The sequence below is a fragment of the Echinops telfairi genome, unplaced genomic scaffold (genome assembly GCF_000313985.2).
Source record: "Echinops telfairi isolate 266 unplaced genomic scaffold, ASM31398v2 ScPeMD7_24;HRSCAF=84, whole genome shotgun sequence".
NCBI lineage: Eukaryota > Metazoa > Chordata > Mammalia > Afrosoricida > Tenrecidae > Echinops > Echinops telfairi.
This window is the reverse complement of record NW_022103921.1, coordinates 3733673-3740242: the sequence shown is the minus strand read 5'-3', so window position 1 is coordinate 3740242 and position 6570 is coordinate 3733673. Positions and strand designations below refer to the sequence as shown.

At 46.6% G+C, this 6570-nt stretch overlaps 1 pseudogene; it reads right to left on the bottom strand.

Annotated features, from left to right (window-relative positions):
• Positions 1-1376: 1376 nt before the first annotated feature.
• The window catches only part of LOC101659565, a 7921-nt pseudogene continuing 2727 nt past the window's right edge, over positions 1377-6570 (bottom strand).

Below are 6570 nucleotides of genomic sequence, written 5' to 3'. Positions count from 1 at the left end.
CCACGAGTACGTGTTCATCCTAGAAATACTAAGAGTGGAATAAAACTGTTAGCTTAGGCCTGGGCTGGCCAAATAACTTAATGGTTATCAGGGCATCCATAAAACTCTGTTGAACAAATGCCCACCAACACATGAACGGATAAACACAGTGCATCTACGCACAATGGAATATTACCCATAAAGAAAACTGAATTCCTAACGTGCCACAACATGGATGAATTTTGAAATCATTTTGCTGAGTAAAATAAAATACATCAGTCACAAAAGGATAAACTGATAAGATATTTCATGGCAATCAAGTATACAAAAAGGAAAATCTTTAGAGGAAAAGCTTATTAATCTAGTGGCTAGTCATACTATGAAAAAACCTGGCTCAAAATTATCAGAGGATGCAGGGAGTACACGTAATTTCGTATATTCCAGATTATACCGTTTCTGACAATACAATTTAAATTTGTTCTTTTTTTTAAATTAATCATTTTATTGGGGGCGCTTACATTTTACAGCCCATACATCCATTATAGTAGGCGGATATGTACAAATATTGCCATCAACAATTTCAAAACATTATCTTCTTGAGCCCCTTGACATCAGTTCCTCTTTTTTCCCCTCCCTCCCCAGCCCTGCCACCCTCGTGAACTCTTAATATCTTATGTATTGTTATTTATACTTATCTTACATGGCCCCTTCTGTCCCTTCACCTATAATCCTGGTATTTGTCCCCCTCAAGGGGAGTTATTTCGCCATCATTGCTATCAGTACCCCCTCTTCCCCTGCTCTTACCCTCCTGAAGTTGTTACTCCCATTACTGTTTCTGAGGGGTTTGTCTATAAATTGAGTTCCTACATTGAAAGCTCTGGATTTGCGAGGTAAGACAGATCACAATAGTGGGGGGAGGAAGGATTAAGGACCTAGAGAAGTGGTGTATAGTCAGTGCTATACTGCCCCCTGGATGTTTCTGTTCCGTGTGGTCCCTCTGCTGGAATGTCCAGTTATCCCCCAGAGGGCCTTAGATCCCTACCTCGACACCCTTCTCCTTCACCTTGATGAGGTTGTTTATTTTTGAAATTCTGATACCTGTTCCCATCGACCTCTCATGATCACACAGGCTGGTGTGCTGCTTCCACGTGGGCTTTGTGGCTTTCCTGCTAGATGGCCGCTTGTTTGGCTTCAAACTTTTACGACTCCAGACACTGTACCTTTTTATTTTCTTCCGTAATTCTAGGATTTATCGAGTAAACATGCAAAGCTACATAAAGAGCGAGTGTATAGGACCGTTTCCCACACAGCATTAACTGGGATCACATTCTTGTAAATGGTACTTGATTTTCAAACACAGGATTAAAACAAAACCAACCATAAACAAAACCAGGCTGTTAGAAATGGAGATACGCCGTCACAAAGACCTGTAGGGTTTTGTTCAGATTGTCCATGGTTGCCACGTCCAGATGTTCTTCATTGTTCTCCATGGTGTGCCGGATTCAGGGAAAGGAGACGGCAGCAGACGCAGAATTGGAACGCTTTTTTAAAAAAAATGGCGTGTGGTCATCTTGAACCTCAACATTGCAATCTAAATTACCCTGGAAACACTGCGGTATCCCAAAGCAAACCCAATCCATGGAGTTTGTGTTCCATTGCTTGAAGTCGATTAAACCATCTGGAAGTAGGTTGGAAATAATTAGAAAAGGTTGGGTTTGCACTTCCAGTTTGGTCCAATCGAATCCATAAATCCATGTCTTGCAGTTGCTTAGTACCTGTGGCTCCAGGTGGGTGTGGGGCCGATGCCATCTTGGAAGCTAAGTGCCGAGACCCATACAGAGAATCTCTAGGAGACCCGTGAAGGAAAGCTGCTCCATCCAAGAAAATAAGCTGAAGTGAGGCTTGGAGTCTGAAACATTCTTCAGGGAAAGGAGATACTTGTCCAGGGCTCAAGCAAGCGACAGTATCATCGCACACAGCATGGCCGGATCAGGGGCCCCCACAAACACCCTGTTGTCCCATTGGGCAAACTTTGGAATCAGAGTGGCAGGCGAGGACCAAGTGTTGTTTAGCAGTGGGGTTGAGGGTGCTGATGATATTTGAGAATGACCGGTGCCCATAGGGTGACGGACGTAATAAGGTGTCTGTTTCCAAGACTCAGTCAGCGTGAAGTCTCTGGGTTCAATTCGTGATGTGCTAGTAGGCAGCATAGCTTGCCGGGGATCCTGGGTACCACTCTGTCAGCAGGGGTCGAAGGTCATTTTGCCACATTTCCTTAAGATCAGTGCCTTCTGCAACTTGCCGGGGAGCTGATGAATTCAAAATGGCTTGTTGGTGATCATTTTTCAGAGCTGAAGGGGTGAGCTGAGGGTCTTTGGAGAATGTGAGAGCCGGAACCCCGGTTTCCTGGCTGGCTTGAGAGGTGCAAGTCGCAGCATTGCCCCAAGGTGGTTCTCATCCCTGTAGGTTTTCTTAAGATGAGATGCCAAGGAGTGTGGGCTGCCTCTCTGAGCAAGAAAAATAACCTCATACTATTTGTAATCTACTTTCGAATCTAGGAACCACCACTTCTCTCTCAGTTTGTCAAACTGTCTGTGGTGGTTTGTGCGATGCTGTACTGTTGGAAGGTCTATCACTGGTGTTACAACTACCAGCAGGGTCACGCAAAGTGTACAGATTTCAGCAGCGCTTCCAGACTAAGACAGACTACGAAGAACCAGCTGTCTGCTTCAGAGGAATTAACTCCCGCAAAGCCTTATGGACGGCACCAAAACATTGTCAGCTATTGAAGAACTAATGGAGGCAGCCAACCCTGGGCTCCGAAGGCACTCAGAAGAGGACTGCGGAAGAGCTGCTTTCTCAAAATACTCCACAATGACATGATGGGGAAAGCCTGTACGAGTAAAGGCTGTGGGACCTTCATTTGCTGACGGAGCATGACCCAAAATGAGAAGAAAGCGCTGCAAAAAATCCAATCATCAGCACTTGCAACGGACAAAGGTTGACTCTAGGAAATTTGCGAGTAAAATTTTGCTGAAGTTCATCACGAATTTAAAGGAGAGGTCACCGTTGTTGTAGTACTCAATAAGCTTCTTAAAGCAGCCAATGGGGGTGCTCCCAGTGGGAAGGCCCAGAGTGAAGAATTTTGGAAACCCAGGATTAAACTGGACAATGCGGTTCCTGATGGATTTGGCTGCCTACTCTCTGGCCTGAGGTTAGTTTCCCATGACAATGAGCTTCACCTTGTCCAGGCTGGCCCCTGCGGAAGCTGCAGCGACTGCTCTAACAATACATCTTTTTAAAAGAGTAGAAACTACTTAAGTGAGGAACTGCTCAAATCTTGGTACATTCATGCAAGGGAATACTATTCTGCTGTAGCACACGGGATAAGATAGCTTTTTGTTGGGTGAGATTTAAAGAACCCCGATTATTAAGTTTAAGAACAATGTGAAGACTGTAGGTGTTGCAGGCTGCAGCCCTGCCCATGGAGTCACCTTGACCAGGCCCCGGTCAGGGAAAAGAGCCTTCACAGGACCCCCGGCCCCACCTGTAGAGTCACTGTCAGCCTTTGTATCCTTCCCAGCTGAGGCCCTAGGCATCACGGAGCAGAGACAAGCCACCTCTGAGTTCCCAACCCACAGCGTGAGGGAGTATAACTAGGTGGTGCCTGGTCTTGGCACAAGGGACTCCATTTTGAATCCGGCACCTTCTTGGGTCTCAGAACTCACCTCTCATGGGCCTCCCTCACATCGGCCTCCCCTCCCCTCGATGAAAATCACCAGTTCTGAGAACCAGACATCCCCGAGAAAGAATGTTCTTTGAAGATATGTTTACTCCACCCGCCCAGTACCTACAGATAAAACGACCACTTCCCTGCATTCTTTGAAGATATGTTTATTCCACCCATCCCGGACCTATAGATAAGATTAATGAGCGCTTCCCTTTGAAGCCCGTGTGTGCAGCTGTGCCTGCCACCAGGGGATATAAAAACACAGCCAGAAATTCCTCTGGCACGGCTTCACTGGCTCAATACCTGAGTTGCTGAACCCGCCCGCAAGCTTCTCAATAAAGCCTGCTTCTAAAACTTTACCAATTGAATCTTTAATTCCGTTTCGCGCCCCAAAAACCCTTACAGACGGCTGTTTGGGGATAATTTGTTAAATAGCAATAGTCACTCAATGGCAGTAGGTAGGTTTCTTTTTATTCCAGTGTGACCTTGTTTCCCTTAACTGTGAAGAAAACCTCTCCTTCCAAACAAGGTCACAGTCACAGGTTCCAGGGTTAGGACGTCAGAATATTAGAGGGTGGACATGGCCCATTCTACAGCATTATCTATGTCCGTGTGGCTAGTGGGAGCCTCAAATGCTGCCAAACCACAGCAAAGTAGAGAGGCCGGGGTATGATCAGGAGAACCTCCTGGGAACACAGTAGTTACTACATCATGTGAGCCAGCCAGATCATTCCTGACCCGGAACTGTTGCCCTCGATCAAGAGGGATGTGCTGGAATCTCCAACTGGTTTTTTTTCCAATATCTGTACCCTCTCTTCACCCCATTTTACTGATAAGAGATGCCACAGGGTCTCTCAGGAGAAATGGAGACCAAACACGACTGACATGCAATAGTTAAAGGGCCACGAAGACTTGCCTGAATTTGCCCTGCTGTGTCCTGCTCTGCCAAGAGGAACCCCGGTTCAGTGTAGTGGCCAAGGCCTGGCAGGGAGGCGCTGACAGAGCTGACCCTGGCCTCGGCCTGGTTCCCCTGCCAGTACCAGCTCTGCCACCACCTCCATGGAAGAAAAGTCTAGCAAACCGTTTCTGTGACATTTACCTTAAGAAAACCCCACGGAGCAGCTCTCCTTTGTAGCACCCAGCATCCCCCAGGGTCAGGGACAGACTCGGTAGCAGAGAAATAAAACAGCAACATTGTCTACAGCAAGAGAGGGCGCAGCACAGCAGTTACGAACATGGAATCTGGTAGCAACAGCACGGATCTTCCTGGCTGTGGGGCCCCGGGTAACACCTCAGTGGTGTGGCCATCTCATTCATGAAATGGAGGTACCAAGAGCACCCACCGCAAAACATGAGTGTTAAGGGGTAAATGAATGAATACATGAGAGTCCCGGGGACAGTGCCTGGAACACAGGGTTAGCCTACCCAGGCCCACTGGTTCTGCCTTCAACCTGAAGCAAGAGCCAATACAGGAGCCACCGCCTGGCTTCTAGAGAGTCTGACCACAGCCCCGTCAGACCTACAGCCCCATAAGTACCATGCACAGAGGACAGGAGAGAGAAGTCCTGCCTGCTGAGAGCTTCTTCCTCGTGCCACATGAATTATACAGTCGGATAGGCGGAGAATGAACAAAGTAGACTTAGTTCCCTAGTCTTGCAGTTTGTCATACTGTGGTGGCTTGTCACTGCGATGCCGGAAGCTATGCCACATGCTCAAATACTAGGAGGATCAGGTATCAGTAGAGCTTCTAGGAAAAAATGTCTGAAGACCCACTTTGGAAAATTAACCAAGGAACCACAGGACAACACTGTCTAATTCACTTGTTCTGGACACATTACAAAGAGAGATCCATCACTAGAGGACCCTATCATGTTGAGTGAAGTAGACATTCATTAAGAGACCCATGGTGAAATGGGTTGGCACAATAGCCCCAATGATGGGCCCAGATATGAGTATGATACCAGCCTAGGCAAGGTGGCCAGGAGTCCGAGCTGACTTCCTGACAACTATCTGACCAGTTATCTAAAACAGGCCATTGTAATAAGGATTCATATATGCCCTGAGAACCAAGTCATGCTTGAACCTCAACAATATTATTGAAAAAGCCAGCCACACAAGGAGGGTGTAGGAGGTCTGGTAGGGCTTAATCAAGGGCAATGTAACCACGAGGAATTACTGGAACCCAAATGAAGGCTGAGCATGAGAGTGGGACAAGAGGAAAGTAAAAGGAAATAGAGGAAAGAACTAGGAGGCAAAGGGCATTCATAGAGGTCTAAATACAGGCATGTACATACGTAAGTATATTTATATATGAGGATGGGGCAATAGCTCTATGTGCATATATTTATAAATTAAGTATTAAGGTAGCAGACAGACATTGGGCCTCTACTCCCTCAGCACAAGAACACTTTGTTCTAATAACCTGGCATTCCATGATGCTTACCTTCCCGACACAATCACTGAAGACAAAATGGGTACATAAGCAAATGTGGTGAAGAAAGCTGATGGTACCCAGCTATCAAAAAGATATAGCATCTGGGGTCTGAAAGGCTTGAAGATAAACAACCAGCCATCTAGCTGAGAAGCAACAAAGTCCGTATGGAAGAAGCACACCAGCCTGTGTGATTATGAGTGTCCATGGAATTAGGTATCAGGCATCAAAGACCCAGAACAAAAAAGTCTTATCAATGTGAATGAGGGGGAGTGTGGAGTGGAGACCCAAAGCCCATCTGTAGACAACTGGACATCCCCTCACAGAAGGGTCACAGGGAGGAGATGAGCCAGTCAGGGTGCAGTGTAGCAACGATGAAACATACAACTTTCCTCTAGTTCTTTAATGCTTCCACCCATCACACTATCTC